The sequence below is a fragment of the Porites lutea genome, chromosome 3 (genome assembly GCF_958299795.1).
Source record: "Porites lutea chromosome 3, jaPorLute2.1, whole genome shotgun sequence".
In the NCBI taxonomy this organism is placed as follows: domain Eukaryota; kingdom Metazoa; phylum Cnidaria; class Anthozoa; order Scleractinia; family Poritidae; genus Porites; species Porites lutea.
The window spans coordinates 21,603,948-21,624,903 of NC_133203.1; the positions used below are offsets into that span (position 1 = coordinate 21,603,948).

The window sequence follows — 20,956 nt, forward strand, 5'->3', positions numbered from 1 at the left end:
CTGAAGGTACAAAATGACATTCTCATGAATATGAATTGCAAGCATGTAACTCTTCTAGTTCTCCTAGATTTGAGCGCAGCGTTTGACACTGTTGACCACAATATCCTGCTTGCTCATCTTAAGTCAAGTATTGGCATTAATGGCACCGCCCTTAATTGGTTTACATCTTATCTTAACAACAGGTTGCAACGAGTCTCGCTAAATGGCTTTACATCTGACAGTTTTAAGCTTCCTTATGGCGTTCCACAAGGATCATGTCTGGGGCCATTGTTGTTTACCATTTATTCCAGCAAACTGTTTGAAGTCATCAAATGCCATCTACCTGAAGCACATGCCTATGCTGATGACACTCAGCTTTACCTGTCATTTAGTCCTGACACGGCTACTAATCAGACTGATGCGGTCATTGCCATGGAACGCTGTATATCGGACATTCGTACGTGGATGCTTACGGATAAGCTCAAACTTAATGATGACAAAACTGAGTTCATGTTGATTGGTACAAAACAACAACTTTCCAAAGTAAATATTGATTGCTTTACTGTAGGAAGCATTGACGTTGTTCCTGTCACTGTGGCAAGAAATTTAGGGACATGGTTCGATTCTAACTTGAATCTCCAGGAACAGATCCAAAAAACTTGTAAATCTGGGTTTTTCCATTTATACAATATTCGGCGTATCCGAAAATATCTGTCCCAGGAGTCTGCACGAACTCTCCATGCTTGTATCATTGGTCGTATAGATTACTGCAACAGCCTTCTATTTGGTGTACCCTCTGCTCATCTACTTAAACTGCAACGTTTGCAGAATGCAGCTGCTCGACTTATATCTAATGTCCCTCGCTACAGTCACATAACACCAGTACTATGTGCGTTACATTGGCTTCCTGTCAAATTTCGTATTGATTTTAAAATACTTCTTTTTACTTTTAAAGCTATCTACGGTCATGCACCTGGTTACTTGATCAATTTGATTGCTATCAAAGAACAGCCGCACTATAATCTCCGTTCAGCTAGCGGTCTTATCTTAAAGTATCCTAGTTTAAAACTGGAAAAGACTTTAGGGGATCGTGCTTTTTCATCTGCTGCCCCTAATTTATGGAACAATCTGCCCCTTCACATCCGTCTTGAGGATAATTTTGAACGTTTTAAATCTTTACTAAAAACGCATCTTTTTAGACTAGCTTTTGATATGTAATTTTTTTAGCTACTATGTAATATATTTAGTGTTTTTTTTTTAATTTTTTAGCGTTGTTTATTCTTAGCCTTAATTATTTTGCTCATTTTAGTTTTTATTTTCTTTTAACATTTACGTGTTGTCACGCGCTTTTGATCATATTTGCATGGAAAAGGCGCGTTATAAATTTTAAATTATTATTATTATTATTATTATAGGAGTTTTACAGGGAATACTTCTAGGATTGTTCATTTGTAGGATTTTATTTAAGTATAATTGTATCCCTGCTGGATGCAAAAATATGTCTAGCCCCGCCCTAGTCTAAACTATTACTAACAGTCTGCAGAATAGTTAACATACTGTCTTTTTACAGTTAGTCTTTGCAGTATATATCAAGGTAAATTTTTCACAAGGTTCCGAATGAAATTGTTTTCTCATGCTTGGCTCCTCATCATGTCAAAGTATTTTGTTTTAGCAAAATAAAGCGTTGTATAGCCTTAACTTTGTTTTTGTTTTTATTTTACTTCACTCAAGCAAACTTTCTATTTCTTTTTTTCAAAAGAAGGTTCCCTGTTGACAAGGCAAAGAATCTATTGCGATGAAGGAGCTATTCAAAGTATTAAAGGATCACAACAACAAGTTCATGCAGGACTTAGTAACAGCTTCCTACCAGCAGTGTTTTTTCCTGACTGTGGCGGAAGGGCTTTTTAGCGATTCTGAATCAATGGATGTGGAGGAATGTGGAACGGAAAACGTAGTCAGCGTTCGCGTCATCCAATCCTCGTTTAAGTCTATTCTTTCTGAAGCAATAGATAAAATGATGGGAGCGAAGTTAGTGATTGATCGTTATGGCTTGGATGGTAACAGCCAAGAATCCCAAGAAGAAAGAACAAGTGACAGCATGGAACCGTGACTAGGTGACAAGCTTACAGTCGTCATAAATGATATCTCGATTGCAATGAGGAGGCTGGAATACGCCCTTTACAGGGGCACTGTTTATAAAAAGTGTGAAGGTACCACTTACACCTACTCCTACAAGTGCGATGTGAAGGCGTTTGTGAACAGTCTAGCTGCAAATGAGTCATTTAAGGCAAGACTGCTGAGGAACATGAAAAAAGTTATCGATATCCTGGCTGACCCTGATTGTCAAGTAATTTGTCCCATTGTTGTCGACTACAACCTCATAGAGGTGAACGAAGGGAAATGTTGGTCTGTCTCAGAAAGACGGTTCTTGAACAACGCAATTCCAGCAGAGAAAATGGGCCTTGTGACTCCCAGGGCTTTCTCGTGTTATGATCCTTCCAAAAACCCGCAGCCTAAATACTTCTAAGACGTTTTGGAAAACAGCCTGACAGAAAATGAGATTGGTTTGTTTTGCGAAGATTTCTTGAGACTTCTGAATTTCAACCAAAAGAAGCACAAAGAGAGAGTGCCATGCCTTGTCGGTGAGCCCAGTAGCTGAAAGACAAGCCTGTTTTACCCAATACTGGGGCTGATTCACCACAGCAACGTAGCAACTGTAACCAAGCAGAAAGTGTTCAACAAGGCAATGATTGGCAAGAACACCGAGGTGATATTCATTGACGAGGCCACTCCGTCGACTCTCGATGTGGACAACTGGAAGATACTCACTCAAGGGGGATACACAGCCTGCGATGTCAAGTACAAAACGGCCAAGTCATTTTTCAATCGATGTCCCATGTTCATGACTGCACAGCAAAAACTCCAGTTCAAGGAGGAAGATCAGCAGGCTATGGACTGAAGGCCAAGGTATTACTTCCTCAAAACCCTGTCAAATCCGAAAAAGAAGGCCGCCCAGTGGCTGCGCAAGCATCCTATGGAATGTGTTGTGTGGGCTGCATCGAAAGCGAGGGTAGATACAGATGAAGAAGAAAGTTCTGATGACGACGACGAAGACGCAGACACAAACACACCAAACGACGAAGGCGCACTGCTGGAGACCGTGAAAGAGGTTTTAAGAAATGTGCAGTTGACCGACCTCTTAGCTGATTTACACGTAAATCCCCGAGACAAAGAGGACACTGCAGGAGACAATAACGGGGACCAAATCGTGGATGCCGATGATGACGATGAGACCACACACGCGTTAAAGAACTCGCTCGCACAAACTTTACCGGGGTCTTTGGATAACCGTCACCTCAGCCTCTTACTGGAAAAGCGTTTACAGCAAAACGATGAGAGGATGCGGCGGGAGATACAACGGCACGAGAGACATCAACAGCGTCTCAGATAGAAGGGCTTCTCCGAAGAAAATGTACGTTTGCTACCCCACGATCCAAACGAGCCCCTTCCCACACCGATAAGAAATGATCTGGCCATTCACGAACAGATGACAGCCAGGGCGGGTCGAAAAGAGAAGAAGAAGAAGAGGGCAAGGGAAGCACTCCAGTCACCATGGTTGAGGAATACAGAGAGGGAGATAAACGAATGCATGGTCACCCTGAAATCAAGTATTACGCCTGACATGAGAGAGTCAATGGATGCCCTGCATGAAATCCTAGAAGAAAAGCTCAAGGACCACCACAACAACTTAGGAACTCTTGGATGCCAGGAAGCCCTTGCGGAGAGGAAAAAGGTATGCGTGGAGCTCGGACTGTTGAGAGAGGAAGACCAACACATGGTGAAAACCCTCTTCGAAGCACTGCCAGTCCCGAGCTCGAGCCAGAGAGAAGAAATGGAAGAGGTATTAGAGCAAGAAAAGCCCAGAACGCCGAATTACGTGCCCCAAGACAACCTGGAACAATATGGCACGCAGTCGCCGTGCACGTTCAGCTACGTTACTAGATCTGACGACGACGACGATGAGGAGCAGCTATTCATAATGCCCTCTACAGCACCCAGAGCCCACAGCCTCTCACCTGCTCCGAAACGCAGCTATCAGAAACGCCGAAGTCAGCCCCCAACAAGTACTCCCATGCCCAAGAGAAGAAGAAAAACTCACTTTTTTTCTCTCAGCCAACGGTAAAAATTCAGAAAATCATTCAAATCAATCAATCGTGTTCAGAAATCAAGGAATAAAGTTAGCAGTTCTGTGACTTATCTGTGTGACAATAATTGATATTTGAAAGCATGCCTCTCCTATGTCTTGCCTAATATTAATCTTGCAATAGAGTTTCGAGTTATATGAAGTAACTAGAGTTCAGTGTTCCGGAGCTCCTCGCAAAATTCTGTATCGCTCACAATGTAAAGTTCTAGAATAACTTAGAAAGTGATCCGAATCTTCGCGCTGCACGGCTCAGCTGTGAGTTGGCTGTCCTTCCCTCTTGAAAATGAAATTCGGAATCCCTGAGAATCGCTTTCCATTGACCGTAGCCGTGTCGCTCAATGGCTGCTTTTAGATAATTGTCTTCTTCGGGGGTGAACATCAAACTCTTTTTTCTCGCCAGGAAATCTGTCACTATAAACCCATTTTCTCGCTTTAGTCTCGGGACACCTGAAAGACGCTTGGGTGGTGTTTCTGTGATCTTTTCTCCCTCGTCGTTAGAGGAAGTATCGGTTTTGCTACCATTTTGATCTTCAGATGACGCAGAATTGCCTGAAAGCCTCGAGCGCACGTCTATTTCTAGGTCTGATCCCTTTTTCCCGTGCAATCATTTCAAATATTCATGTGCTATGCTCGCCACCTCGCGCGATTGCTGCTTCTGATAGTGAACCCTTGCAACAACAGAGCTATGTTTCTGGTCCTCGGAGATTGTGCTCTACGCGCTGCTGCTCAGCTGCCTGCAACTCGCGGTCTCCACAATCTGTCAATAGCGAGTCGGGTGAACGTATTTGCCCGTTGCATCGAAGACCAGTTTACTCATTAGCTCTCCCAGCTTATTGTGCTGCCCTCCATTTCTTGTGACCAATACAAAGTCGCAGGTCAGTCTTAGTAGGGGGCGAATGTGGTTGATGTAGCCATCCAACACTTGCATGCTCGTCTCAGTCAGGTAAAGAGAATCAAAGCCAAATTTTCCAGCCGTTTTGAACATTTTCTGGTCTATAAATCCACCCTTAGTCTTGGCTTTATTCAGCATTTCCACCGTTAAGTACTGATATGTCATGTGGCGCGAGCCCTTGACCTTGATAAATAAATAGACGGCCAAAAATTTGGTAGCAAAAGATAAATCTATTGGCAAAACAGCACCCGGTTTCTCCTTGCATGATTTGAGCACGCTCTCGTAGCGCGGCAAGTAGCGCCCCACCACTTCCAACAGTTCTTCTAGTGTGGCCCAGTTCCCCTTGGCTTCTAAGGCATTGATGTCCAGCTTGCTGGTCCACTGCAAGTGCATCATTTTGGAAAAAGGTTTTGCGCACCTTTTTCAAGTAAATTTCTGTTGAACCCAGTCCCCTCAACACTGATTCTGATGCTCCATTCACTTTTCGATAATCCACCAATTCTGCAATGGCATCCAAGTAGCCCTTGCGTCCCGCGTGTCCCAGATTCCAATCATCCTGCATGGTATCAACAAACTTGAAAAGGAGATTTGGTGAACATAAACTAAAGTCCACAATGTCAAATGTGAGCTCCTCTTCGTCCTCACAACAAAATTTGAGAAACTTTAAGCACTTGCTCACGATCTGTTGTGCTTGTCGATCACTTTTACAGCCCCCACCACTGCCAGTTAGCCATGAAAAATAGGTCTTGGCAATTTTGTTTGTAGGATCGAAGGAGGCAATTGCCCTTCTTTTACGCGTTGTAATCTTCTGATCATTGGCTTCGCAGTTGTTGTTTTGATCGACATGAAGCGAATCGATTTGAGCACTGTCTGGCTTCTTGTCGAAGTAATAGTACCAACTGTGTTTGTTCTTTACGTGTTTTCTACAGCCTCTATGTAGTGAATCCATCGTGCTTACAAATTTGCACTGGGCAGTGAAAAAGACCATCACAGTCCTCCTCTTCTAAGTGAAGTCTCTTTGGTTTAGGCGATGCATTTGCTAACTTTGACCAGTTGACATGCTTGCCTCGTTTGTTCATCTTAAGCATTAGCTTGAAATTGATATCTTTCTAAAGTATGCATGCACTTATACTAGCAAAAGGGTGCCCAAGAGATCATCCTATTCGCCAACGAGATATTTGTTAGCCCATCTCTGCCCACACTTGGTCATTCTTGCCCCTTGTCCCATTGTTTTCTTATCCGTATTTGGTACACAATTAATCAAAAGAAACAAAGACACAAGCCTGAACTTGCACGGGCAAGCCCGAACGAGATTAAGCATGTAGCGGGCAAGTCTCGTACTTAACTTGATTGTTGAAGGATATATGTTTTGACAAATTTGTATAGCGGAGGTGATGGACAGTAGTTTCAGATAGCCTACGATAAATAGGAACTATTGTTCCCTATTCCTTTTTACACTTTGCGCAAGATGGAATGCTAGTTCCTTTGTCACAAATTCGGAACCTGTTCCCATTTATAAGCGGAACATAACACTCTTCTTGGGGAACAAAAAAACACCTCAATTAGGAACAATTCCGTTCCTGTTGGGCATGAATAGGAACAATTTGAACCGAAAGGGAACAAGGCGTTCCGAAAAGCAGTGGATATGCCAGTAAATAGGAACAATTTGTTCCTTACTGTGTAGAGCGAGAAATTAGATTGGGAACATTTGTTCCCCAATCACTTCGAAAGGAACATGAAGGGAAATCGGAACTGTTGAAAGAGGAACTTTTGTTCCTGAAAGAATAAAAGAGGAACCAGTTGTTCCTTTTGACTATGATGAAAAGGAACTTTGTGTTCCAATTTGCTGCTAACAGACCAGATTGTTCCGAAATTTGCCGACCTTTGTTCCTATTGTGCAAATAAAGTTCCTTTATTGTGTGTTCCTAGGTTGTTCCTAAAGTAATTAAAGGAACAAAAATCAAAAACGCACGGAACACTACGTTTTTGAAAGAGAGATGTTTCCTCGTGTCGGGTCACTTAAAATCAAACTTTGAAAGTTTCCTCATTTAAAAAACGGCCTGACAATACTGAGGACAAAAATGTTTTAACCTGAAATGTTGCTATCATTACTTTTGGGGAATGTATATGAGCATTATCTGGTTCTAGGTTAGTGTTTTCTTTTCTTGGAAAACTTTCTACATATTCACTAATCAAGTTTATAGCTTCAGTGGACAGGAGATACATACGTTGTAGATAATTTACTTGAAACAATGATAATGTAGATAGAACTTCCAATTTTAGGTTTTGGATTTGAATTACTTCAGATGCAGCAGCAGTCGAAATAAACTCTCGCACTTTCTGTATGTTGGCAGCTTTTCTTGAAACTTTCCTTCTTTCGCCTTTCCTTCGGTTCTCTTTCTGAGAATGCTTTTTGGTTTTTGTATTCACATGGGGGGCATGTTGGAACATATTTGATGTCTTCTCTAACTTTTCCTTAAGGCTTTCTTCTTTTTCTATCACCCTTTCTTTAACTTTTATAAGTTTTCCAATAAGTTTTTCATCAAATGTTTTTGGGTGGTTGTGCCCTGGAAGCTGTTTCCCTGCTTTGGAGAAATGAGTACAAAGAAGCGGAAGAGGAGGAGGAGTCTACTGAAGAAGAAAAAATGATTGAGAGTACCGAGCACTTTAATGTCAATGCGACAATTGTCTACACACGGTCGGGGGGAAGAGCAACTCAAATCCAAATTTAAGGTAGCTTTAAATAGAATGTCTATCAGTTGGACATGGTGACTTGATAAATACATACTTTTTGTTTCATGCATGCCAGAGGACAAGGGGGGATGGGGAGGGGGTTTCAGTCCCTAAATGTGATCGAAGATGATTGCTATTTTTTGGTTGTACATATGAGGTTATCAACTCGATGTAAGATTTTGTTCACTTGTCACGATTCTAAGAACAGGAATAGGTTTTTAATGTCTGTTTTTGTACTTGCTACAACCTCCGTGTCGCACCGCGTGGGTCTATCACTCTCGGCTCCATGTTGCCTGTTGTTATATAATCATACAAGATTACACTGGATTGGTTGATAGATAGGGTGCACGTGCAGAGCAACGTGCAGTGACAATGTAACGCAATATCATGACATCTTCCCCTTTTTATAGCGTTGGCATTCAAATAATTAATTACTAATTAATGTTCCTATCACTGTTCAGAATCACATAAAATTAAAAAAAAATGTAAAAAATATTGTCCTTGGTTGAAACCAAAAAGACAAATAATCAGCGGCTTAATCATTCAATGTTCAGTAAATCCAATCAACAGCTCAATGTTCAATGTTCAGTTCATATGGTAATCCTGATGCCACACAGGTGGTAGACGTCTGCGCTCTGAGCGGCGAGTTTCAATCCTTTGTGGCTCGATCTCCGTTCCCATTTCAGTGTCAGGTGACCCTCTCTCTGCTTCGGTTTCGACATGGAACTCCGGTGGTGGAGGTCCCTGCTCAATCAGGTTCGGCGCAGGTTTGAGGGTGGACTCGGGCGGATTTTACTCTACGGGACTCATAGGTGGTGCTGTTCCAGGGGTCAGGCACAGTTGTCGACGGTTGCGTCGGTATCGCCTGCTGCAAACTTCAACTTCATAAGACCTATTTCCCAAGGCTCTCGTGCAGGTCCCCAGACTCTATTCGTCCCTTCCAGGGAGTCACATCCTAATGGCCTGTCCACACTTTAGTGCCACTAAAGGGCGAAACTTTTTGTTGTACTGTTGAGCTTGTTTTGCCTTCCGCTCAGCCAATTTGATGGCTCTGTCCAGGTGGGATGGCTGCTGCAGGAGCGTTTCATGGGTTGGTAGGAACGTGCGTGTGCGGCGTCCCATCAGTCTCGGTACCGGTGATGTTCCTAGGCCCTCTGTTGGGGTGTTGCACCAGTCAAGTAGGGCTAACAGAGGGTCTTGCCCATCCGCTCTCACTTTCTTCATCAAGGACTTGCAGGTCTTCACAGCATTTTCTGCGCGGCCATTTGACTGAAGGTAACAGGGGCTTGAAGTTCGATGTTCAAACTGCCACTCTTTCACGAATGCACTGAACGCTGATGACGTAAATTGAGCTCCATTATCGGTAATTAGCACGTCTGGTATCCCATGTCGGGCGAACTGGACTTTACACACAGCTATCACGCTTGCAGATGTGGCCACTCTAACTTCCTGGACTTCAAAGAACCCACTCCAGTATTGGACTAGTAAAAGGAACTGTTGTTGCCCGAGGTCAAAAAAATGGGCACCAAGCATCGACCAGGGACGCGACGGGATCGGATATGGTTGCAGTTCCTCGCAGCACTGATCTGGCTTGTACGACTGGCAGATTGAGCATTTGGAAACAAAGTCCTTTACTTCCGAATTCATGAGGGGCCTTCGATTCCAATATCCGATCGGTGAATTTGCTTCAACATTTCATTTCTCAGGGAAGGGGGTACCAGCAATCGCTCACCAAGGAATACTAGTCCCTTGTCTTCTTTAAGCTCACTTCTTTTGTCATAGTAGGGCATTAGTTCAGGGGCACAGAGCTTCCTTGACACTGCCCATCCACCTTTTATTGCTCCGATTAGCTTTTGCGTCACTGGGTCGTTGGCAATCTCGTTTCTGAGTTCAGCGAGCCTGTATGGTGCAATCGAGAGGTTTTCTGAATGATCAATCTCGGCAAGTGCACAAATCAGACTTGTATCGTGCTTGGAGGCTTCGGTTGTGTTGCGGTATGCTCGACTCAGTGCATCTGATATCCACATCAGTTCCCCTTTTTTGTACTGCACATCCAGAGAGTAATTCTGAAGGGCCATCAGTATTTTCTGGAGTCTCTTTGGTGACTTGTGTATTGGTTTGGTAAAAACTGCCTTTAGTGGTTCGTGGTCAGACTCGATGTGCACAACTTCGCGCCCCAGGATGTACTGATTGAACTTGTCGGTTGACCACACGATGGCTAATAGTTCTTTTTCGATTTGAGCATATCGGGTTTCGGTGTCGGTCAGAGCTCGCAAGGCAAAGGCAATGGGCTGACCCTTTTGCATCAGTACTGCACCTAGACCAGTCTCATCTAAGAGGATTTGATGGAAACCATCCTTGGCATCACAGAGTGTAAACTTCTTAGCACCTGTTAAGCAGGAGGCAACTTCATTGATAGTCGGCAACTGGTAATGCTCTCGCCGTATGGCACGATTTAAATCTCTCGGGTCAATACAGATGCGTACTTTGTTTGGCTTCACTATGGCCAACATGCTGGATACCCACTGCGTCGGTTCTGTTACTGGAATAATAACTTTACAGTCAACAAGTTCGTCCAGCTTGTTTTTGATACGTGGACGCAAGGCTACTGGCACTCGCCTCGGTGCGTGGACAATTAACTGTCTATTGCTATTTTGTAGGCTCCCGGTAGGGCACCCAATCTGTCGAATACATCATCATACTCTTCGAGCAAGGAGGCGTTGGGACACTTAACGTGTAATGCTCGGACATCACAGTTATGTAAACTCACAAAGCCAAGATTTAGGCTGGTATTTAATGATAAAGTCGGTTGATAGTCGCCGCCTATGATGTTAAAGTCCAGTGACCTCCGCTGTCCACGAGACCACACGGGGAGGGTAACTTTACCAGCAATTTTGCGGCCATCTCCCGTGTACGAGACTATTTCCTTTTGGCATGGTTTGAGGCGATGAAGGAGTGTGTCCCCAGTGATTTGCTTGAATACTTGGGCGGGGAGAATGTCGCACTGCGACCCGGTATCTATTTAAACTGGACTTCTGTCTTAGGATCTGGCCTATAAATGTGGACCTTGACCACTGCCAATTGTTCCTGGCCTTTGCTCTTGCTACTAATGGCACCAATGGAGTAGGGGTCGTCTTCCATGTCAACAGCTTCATGGACCGCTGAAACTCTGCTTTTCAATCCTCAGGGATTAGCGCGACATTTATGAGCAAAATGATTCATGCCCCCACAGCTAAAACATGTTCTTCCATACGCGGGACAATGACGTCCGTGCACCATTCTGCAATTTCCACATTCTCTAGACGGTCTTCAAAATGCTTGTGACTTGAGTTGTCGTTCTTCTTCAAATTTTCCTGCAGATCCGGCCCTCTGTAACGCATGAACCGCGGTGTCTCCTCCAGCCATTTGCTTGACTTGCTGTTGGGTCTGTTCCAAAGACTTAATAATGTCGACTACTTGTTGGAGAGATAAATCATTCAAACGGAGAAGTCTCTCACGCATGCGATTGTCCCGTATGCCTAGTACGAGGCAGTCATGCAATATTTCATCTGGTGTGATTGTATCGTATGCGCAGTTTTTCGCGATCTTTCGAAGCTCCTTAAGATAAGTCAAAATGTTTTCGCCGGGTTCCTGGTTTCGGTTGTTGAACCAATAGCGTCTGTATATGACGTATGTTCTAGGAGTACAGAATTCGTCGAACTGCTTCAAGACTTGTGAAATGTTGTCTGTGTTTTTGTTTTCGTTCCAAGTTAAAGTATCGTGGGCTTTGACGCCATCCTCGCCGATAATGCTTAGTAACGTTGACACACGGACTATGCCCTCTTGTTTATGTACACCAGTAGCGATTTCATAATGCTGCCAAGCTGTTTTCCATGACTTCCATGTGGTGGCTAAATTGTCGTCAAAGATAAGCGCTTTGATGGGGAATGAAAACTTGTGTCGGCGGTGGTGGCGAAACTGTGGGTGCTTCAGCTGTTTCTGTCATCTTTTAGGCGTGAATAAATCCCGCTTCTGACACCATGTCACGATTCTAAGAACAGGAATAGGTTTTTAATGTCTGTTTTTGTACTTGCTACATCCTCTGTGTCGCACCGCGTGGGTCTATCACTCTCGGCTCCATGTTGCCTGTTGTTATATAATCATACAAGATTACACTGGATTGGTTGATAGATAGGGTGCACGTGCAGAGCAACGTGCAGTGACAATGTAATGCAATATCACGACATCACTCTTGGGCTGTTAGCAAATTATTTTTCTCTAAAATCACTTAGCCTTTCCCTCAAAAGTCACATGAATGTGCTATGTGCTCTAAAGTTAACTAAATTGTGGAATACAAGTTTATTGTTTGATTTAAATTATAAATAAATTAATGGGAGCATCGCTTTTAGCCCTGGCTAAATCTATATTTTAGTAGTTGTACAGCAGAACATAGTATATGTGCCATATTTTGCAGAGTATCTCATGGAGTCAAATTTTCCATCACCACACCGAATGACCTCTCCCTTTCCCTTAAGTTCATTCACAGTGGTGGTTTTGTATCGTTCCCAGTTAGCCAAAATAGCCAGAAATAGGAACTTGCTCTGGTGTACAAAGTATGTTCATCACTGTATTTACGGATACCCAGGTCTTTGAGCACTTTACGGACAGAAGCACCTGCTATGAGAATGGCAAAGCTAGGCAATATAGACCCTGCTGGAGACCTTCCGAGTACCAAGGGTTGTGATCTCCACACGAAGGCATTAAAGCCACAGCTTTCACAACATTGTGTAACAGTAACCATTGTGCTATTTTTCTCCATATAGACCTTTGGTCTTTGTCCTTTGCACTTGAAGCAAATCAGCGAGAATGGGGCCAGAAGTCTTGTGTAGAACACAATAAATTTAGGCTCTTCTTCATGGGGGATGTCTCTCGACACTACAGAATAATTCAAACATTTTGAAGCATTAACATTTGCTAAGTTACCTGCGATGCCTCAAATTCTTAAGTGTGTGGGAGTAAAGCACAAAAGAAAACTTTGCTGCTGAAAAAATTCAAAGAATGATTTAAAGATCATAAAAAGGAGAAGCATTTGCTTCAATTATTTTTGGGAGAAAATTCGCAAAACGAGCTCCTAGAAAACTTAGGCTGAATAATGAGGGCCAATTCTAGCCTCTGCAGACCTCTGATACTGTCAAAGTCAGTGAAAAGTCGGAGGATTCTGTTTTCCGGTTTATAATTAATAAGTTTTGTGCAAGATTTTTAAATGCATTTTCGTTTGCAAAAGGCAAAAAGTATGCTGCAAAGCAAGGAAAGTGATCAATTTGAAATTCGATGCCTGACACATGTAGTAGTTGTGGTCAGTGGTTTTCGTTGTGAATGCTTTCTTCCAAATAAGGAAGAGAACCCATGAGAGGCTAGGGAACCAGGGTTTTGCTCCCGCCATTTTCATCAAGCCTTTTACACATCATTGCGCAAAGATTTGTGTTTCTTTAAACATTGTCCGAGAAGACGAAATGCTTTCTGTAAAACTAACTCTCCAAGGGAAGTTAGTAGTTAGGATAGTTGTATCTGTATTTTCATTATCTCCTTGACCCTCCACAAAAGATGACCATTATTTTGTACTTCTGTCATGGTGGTGGAACTGTTTGTCTAAAACGCAGAGTATTGAAGATAGTTGTGAATCAAATTTTAATCGAGGTGAACTTTGAGCTGCCTTAATACATACGACTCTTTTTACATGGATTTCCGGGTGACCTGGTAGTTTTGTACCAGTATCACACACTGTTTAATGACACGTGGTTGAGTGAAGCCCAGTTTTCCTTTTAGATTGCAAGGTCAAATCATAGTAACAAAGGACACTGTAAAATACGTGGGGTTACCTTTGAGATTGGCAACGTGGGGGGACAAGAACTACTTTGCCATGCTCAAGGAAAAAAACACCACTCGAACGTTGCATTGAAATTTCGATCCAAACAGGCAGGGATTGGGTTAGATAACTACTTTGTACCTTCCTCATCCAAGGACGATAGGCCAGTGGAAGAACAAGGGACCTCAACATTAAATAATCACAGCCCTGTTTGTGGCACCACCAGACCTAGCTTAGAGAATCTTACTGTACCCCCACTGCCAAGAGAAGCCCCGACAAACCAGCCTTCATCTAGTCACATCTCAAAATGTGCTATCAGCAGAAGTCTTGTGGGCCATAAAAACTCTGGTGGGCCATTATTCGTGTAACAGCAGTACAGGTACAGACAAACTATTTGCCAAAATCTTCCCAGACAGCCAGATAGCCAAGCAGTTTCGGATCACTCACTGTTTCTGGGAAACCAATCTAGATAGCCTCGAAAAAAATCGTCTCGATAAAATGGCTACTCGATCTGCCACAAAGACGTGACTCGTTTAAAAAAATGAGCCTCGTTCTTGAAACGAGGCTTGTTCAAAAAACGAGTCCTTCAGAAAACGAGACTTGTTTAGAAAGGCTCGTTCTGAATATGAGACTCGTGGAAAAAGGAGACTCGTTTAACAAGAATCGTCCGGATAGACTCGTTTAACAAGACTCGTCTGGAAAGACTCGTTTAATATAAACTTTAATACTAAACTACGAGACTCGTTCGGAAAGCGAGACTTGTTAGGAAAACGTGACTCGTTCGTGAAACCAGACTCGTTGGACCAGACTCGTTCATGAAGGGAGGCTAGTTTATGAATTAATTAATGTATCCTTTTTACTTCAGTGTAAATGGTAAAGTAATGTAATTATCAAGAAAATTATTTTACTCGCAGTCTTGCGTTGACCAGAAACTCCGGCTTTGAATAGTCTTAACTTTGAAAAACTCAGATTAAGGACCATTAACTTCATATATTGTTGCTGGATTTGTTGATGTCAATGTAGGCAGGGGCAATGAATTCTTCTTTCATTTGGTGTGGAATGATTTATTTGAAATGTTTTTTTTTTCAGTATCTAACTAACAAATTGATCGGCCGAATATCACTAACGTAAATAATAAAGAGTATTGATGTAATTATTCTCGAGTTGTACCTTTTGTGTACTTAAAATTCAGTTTAATTTTTACTACCACTATCTGTTTCATCCTCAGAATTTTTTTTTTTATCGACAATAACCAACAAATAGGTTGCCTATAAGGTATAATAAAGTGCTTCTACCACTCTATCATTCTATCTAGAATATACAACACGATTCTATAATTGATGAAGAACATGATGTCAATGATTAGAATAAATACAAAAATTGCCAATCGAAATATTGAGTCTGAAAATAACACAAACATCTAAAAGGTAGAAGCTGTCAGCTGTCAGTGGGCGCTTTCCATTTTAACGGTGTGAAGTAAAAAAGGAACAGCCCTTTCTACTAGAAGTTGTTTTGAATTAAAAATGATAATAATAAATGGACCTACTGGTGCTACCAGCAGCATGCCAAATGATAAAATGAATTTCTTGTTGCTAACTGTAGAATCCAGGCTCTTACACACTTGCCCTGTTTCATTTGGCTGTGAAATTAAATTTGGCTTTTCCTTTTCATAAAAAAATTGTCATCAGTTTTTCTGTACAGATGGATAGCTGCCTCTGAAAACAACATTATTCACGGCTAAAAAGGATACCATCTATTAACAATGCTTTGCTCCATCAATTGCCCTTGACGGTATATCCAAAAATACATGGATAAAAAAAAGAATATTCACAATACACTACAATCTGCGACAAATTTCGGTGAGCACTTTTTAGGCTGGCTTAAAAATGAACTTTAAAATCTACCACACCTCGAAATACCCTTATACCCTTTACCACATTCTAGCCTTTTGGATATGTAAATTTCAGTAAGGTTATTTTTAGAGACGGAAATCTGTCTCCCGAGACGTCCGCGAACACTTATTTGTGGCTCTCATGTCTTTGCTGTGGGTTGTTTTGGTTTTTTGTTACATTTGTGCTTCAAAAAGTATGAATATGCAACTATAAATGTCAAAATTAAGATTTCCGGACTTCTCTGGAAAACGACTTCTGGTGTCCACAAATAACTTAAGTGAAATTTACATATCCCAGCGAAGTCCCTGAGAGTCCCTCTCTGTCTCATTATCCTCTCTTAGACTCGTTTATCAGAGGAGGGTGGGTCAAAGTGAGGGAATCGAGGCTAAAACTATTCAGAAATGTTGTGATCTTAATGGCATGCGTTGGGCTATCGTGTCGCAGATTGTAGGAGAATCTTTCGTCCAGATAATATTCAGTAATTGTTATGGAAAGTACATTTACCATTATATCTACAAACTAAACCACAATCTATCTTTGTTATCCTAAGGAAAATACATCGAATTCATTACTCTTGCAATAACATGCCAACTGTGGAAAAAGAGATGCATCATTCAAAATACGCCATCAGTCATACTGTGGATCTTTTGGGAACATTCCCTATATTTCAGAGGTAAGGATGAAAGAAAACTCATGTCCCTGAGTTGCAATTGACGGCAGCATGAAAAGAAATCGTAAATTTGGTTCTTAAACGGGCTATGTCATGACAATTTTGTTGTTCTGGGTCAATTCTTTGCTAATGCCGTTGCTTAGCTATTTTACTTATGCACAAAATGTTCCTGATAAAATGTGAGGTGGATATCTAATGAATTGTATCAAAATGAGCAACCTGTAATAAGGTTTTTGGTATTTTTTTGTTGAGTTAGCATCAGAACTTAAAAAAAGATTGGCCCAACTTTTTCAGGTTTCAATCCATTTCCATCATTGTCGTCCCTAGCAACAAACGACAGGAAACAGATTCAACCTCATAATATACTCTTAAATATCCAACCTAGACCATTATTTTGGAATTCAAGGCATATTTGGGATTTCAACGAATGCTAAAATAACGTGACATAGCCCCTTTAACCTCAGAGTTCGCATGTTATTGAAAGGCCCAGTAATCATTAAATTCAGTTGTCGGTTTTTGCTGTTTCCTTCCTTCTCTTTCTTTTTCTTCTGCTTTTGTGCTGTTCTTTCTTTTCCTTTTTTTCCTTTCTAAAAACGTGGTAGGCACGTCTTTATTTCCATCGTTCTTTTAATCTTCGTTCTTATCTTCTCCATCTTCTTTGGCATCCATTTCGGCATCTGCAATGACAATAAAACCTGCGTTACTAAACTCCAACCAGCCTAGAGTTATCGCACAATATCTTTCCCAAACACATAAAGACCCCCCTGTCAATGTTTAACAGTATTTGGCTTTACACAATGGCCGACGAGGCACAAAAATGAGCAAACAAATAATCTATAGAACAAAGACTTGTTGGAAAGATATTTAAGACTTGGCTACATGATGGCGTTACAAAGTGAAAATCGCAGCCTTTTTTTGGTACCAAGAACGTTCCGAGTTGAGAATTTTTAAAATGAAAAGTTCTTACCTTCCAGGGTTTTTTACAATTCGCCTTCTTGGTAATTGTAATTCCCTTCGAAGGAAACCTGTCAACAGGAAATCCAAGGGAAGTATTCTACCCATAAATGTCAAACAGTTATCCCGGGCCCTTTAAATATTGGATGGCTGTTTGACATTTATGGGTCGAATACCCCCCTTTTAGTTTACCCAACTAAGTGTTCAAGAAGTGAACAAATGCACTGTGGTTATGTTTATATTATAAGAACCGAGTTTAGTGATTTTATATCAAAATAATTACGCGTTTAAATTAACTTTCTGCGTATATGTCTTCTTGCTACTCCTAATTTTCATATGCATTACACAATGGTAGAATTCTAAGAATCTGGTCTCAAACGTCCCCGTTCATGAAGAGCCTGGTTTCAGGTGTTCTGGTTAGATTAGGGAGTCTATCGAGCGAGGATAAGTTCTTAAGAGCCTGTTCCCGAGTGTCCTGGTTTAAGTTCATCGATCGGGGAGAGGAGGGGGGGGGGGGGGTAAGTTGCCTTACATATTGTCTGATCTCAAGCGATCCAGAAAAAGTAATCAAATGCTTTCTTGTACCATTCTCATGTCCACCGAAACCGTGAAATTTTAGCAGCCTGGTCCCAAGTTTCCTGGCTCGATTAGTATTCTATTCACATACATTCATATTCATGCTCAGTTCTAATAAGGTATGGGAAAAAAGATTGATCAGCGGACTAAGCCAAGCTGGGACAGCTTGGCTTAGGAAGAGTTCAAGATACGACTCTCGCGATTTTTGGGCGGGACTGGGTGGGCCGTCCACCTCTTCGCGGCTCCGCTGAAAAACTGAGCAAGAATGGTCTATTTTCGCGCCAAACCAGAATTTATTATCGGTAATTACGTAATCGCACGTGAGACCGCTAGGCTAGCCATGAAAGAACCCATTATTGAATTATTTTAACCTCGCATATCATTATGAGTGTTGTGAATAGTATTCTATTCACATACATTCATATTCATGCTCAGTTCTAATAAGGTATGGGAAAAAAGATTGATCAGCGCCCAACAGCCCTCACTGTTCCTTAAATAGTCTTAGATAATTGCACTCCGACTCTCAAATCCTCTTACAACTTCCCAATCCTCAATCCTCCAACCCCTCTCATAACTTTAATCCCCAAGGACAGTAAGACACAGCTATACGTTTACAATTATAACCAAACTAAACTGGTATGAGTTTCCATAACAACATCTCTTCATTAAAGAAACGATAGTACAAAGGTTATAATCCATTCCAAAAATACCCTAGCCAAACAAAGTATCCTCATTCTGCTGGGCGTTTCCTCTGCTCAGCAGCTGGAAAAGCACACACAAAACGTTTCAGCTGATTCACATCCTGCCATGGAGCCACCACATTCTCAGCAGAAGGCGTAGCAAGTCGTCCCGACGGGCCATCATGTTTCAGAACCTTGGCCAGCTGAAGGTAATATAAGGCGGTATGCCTCCTAGCCCAACCCACGTGTGCCATAATCTCAGACAGATCCGCTCCTGTGAGGGCCAACGTTATCGCACAACCCGAACGAAAGCCATGCAATGTCTCACCATCATCAGCTTTCATCTGCTTGAGATACACTTTAAGACGCGCATCTGCTGCTGAAGAACTAAATGGAGAATCTTGGACACCATTATTAGAAGTTGTCGGACGAAACAAATATCCCTTTGTTAAATCAACGCCTAACTCCCTTGCCACTTCGACATATTGCTCAACGCCCTTCACAGGACAGATGACCGACTGGGGATTTCTGCGAACACCAAAGACATTACTGTCACCATCCCGCAAAGTCTTACCCCAGATATGATTAAATAAGAACCCATCATCATTCGGAAAACGAAGGATCTCCGGAACTTTTACCTGACCAAGATCTCCTGGGCGGTCCCCACTAAAGAACGCCAACTTAAAATAAGCTTGGTCACGTGCGATAATGAAACGGTCAAGTTTCGACTTTGATCTCGCTAGCTCGCCTTCAAGATACTTCGATAACTGAGTCAATTTGTCCACAAAGAATGGCGTGGCTTGTTTTGGAGTAACACGGGCCTGTAACTGCTCCGCTGTGACAAGACGAAGGTAATCTTTAACCAATTTATCAGAGGCTGGGTTACCAAGACCTAGCCGCTTGTCCCACTCTCCGTCCCGACCAATGGAATGGAAAATCGATCTTAACTTTCCTATGTAAGAGTCCACAGTCTTGTACGACAATCTCAAGGGGCAGCCACATGACTGTTTACCATGCTGACCCAAAAATTCACACGTATTGAGATGTACCTGTGTTTTGCCACGCTTGTCTTTAAAGATCAGGAAGCGACACAAGTCCCTAGGCGTCACTGTCGCGAGAGTAACAAAACCCGGCAGAGCACCAAGAAAAGCCTCAAGTTCCCTCTGAAGAGAATCCTTCTGCTTTTTATAACTGGTTGCCTGATCGTAGTGAAGTAACTGCTGCAACCGCACTTCAATTCCATCAAGGTCAACGATAACATCAGAGTGTTCCTTGCCAAGCGTTGTCATAACCTTTCGCTTGTAGCCACAACGTTGACAAAAACGGAAGTCAAAATCATTAGCGTGTCCACAGGTTGGGCATTTAACCGACTGGACAAACAGCTTTGCCATGACTGGAAGCTCCTACAAACCAGAAAAGAAGAACCCTATCATACACCACAAACCAGTAGCACAACAGGTCAAAATGTATGCCAAGACACACCTAAAAACACACTGCAAAAACCCAGAGATCTCCAGGAATGCCCTTGTGAGGCAGCCACCCCTTTTTGGACGGGACCAAGAGAGCGTTGCCATCGCCACGAACAGCCAGACATCTACTCTTTACAGCTTTATTCATAAGGAGAGGCCACCAGTACTTCTTAGGAAACACGTCCAACACCACTACTGTGCACGACTGTTTAAAACTCTGCAGAAATTTTAAGACAGGCCCCGTTAAGGCCATGGGAGGAAAAACATACGGTCTGGCCATAAGCGCTCCGAGGGAAGCAAGGTCCTGTGTGAAGAGATTTACACCAGACGATCCGGGAGAGGGAATCGGCGTAAAATGAGGGAGAGAATACCCGTGCGCATCCGTCATACTATTCGAATCCAAGGCCATAAGGTCGCAAGTATGGCCTTCCCTACCACCAAACTCCTTCTGAACAATCTGCCACAAGCCATCCGACAATTTACTATCTGAGTGGGACAGGCGCCTTGATGGAGCATCAGCAGGATTCTGACCAGTCGGAATGTAAGACATGTGCAGAGATAAGCTAAGCTTCGACGTTGTGAAGAAAAGCCGTTTCAATGCCATATTAAGCTCCAAGCTTCTACCACCCTGGTTGTTCCAAGCCTCGACAACGGCCTTATTGTCAACAAAAGCATCAACTCTAGCATTGAACAGTTTGTCTTTAAAAGCCATTAACGCCATGTCGACCGCAATAGCTTCCTTCGCGGCAATCCCCCATTTGCACTGCTCTTCCGTCCAATAATCTGATATTTCCTCACGATGAGGGGCTAACAAAACAGCACCCCAGCCTGATGCGGAAGCATCAGTTGCAACGGACACACGAATATGACGCTCATCCCGCCATGTTACCGGATCATCCCAACCCTCCAAAAACAGCCAATGGGAGATCTCCTCACGCAGATCCCCCCTGATGGGTATTAGCCTGTGGGGAGTACGTTGGCCACCGGCAATAGCTGCATTCATCTGCTTCGTAAACAACTGGGCTGCAGGTACTGCTAGACTAAAAGAGACACATTTCCCAA

General features: G+C 42.5%; 2 pseudogenes; one reads left to right on the forward strand and one right to left on the reverse strand.

The window, feature by feature from the left end:
- Positions 1 to 3,681: 3,681 nt before the first annotated feature.
- Positions 3,682 to 6,154, reverse strand: LOC140930679 (uncharacterized; annotated as a pseudogene).
- Positions 6,155 to 12,653: 6,499 nt separating this feature from the next.
- Positions 12,654 to 14,181, forward strand: LOC140931918 (uncharacterized; annotated as a pseudogene).
- The last annotated feature ends 6,775 nt before the right edge of the window (positions 14,182 to 20,956 follow it).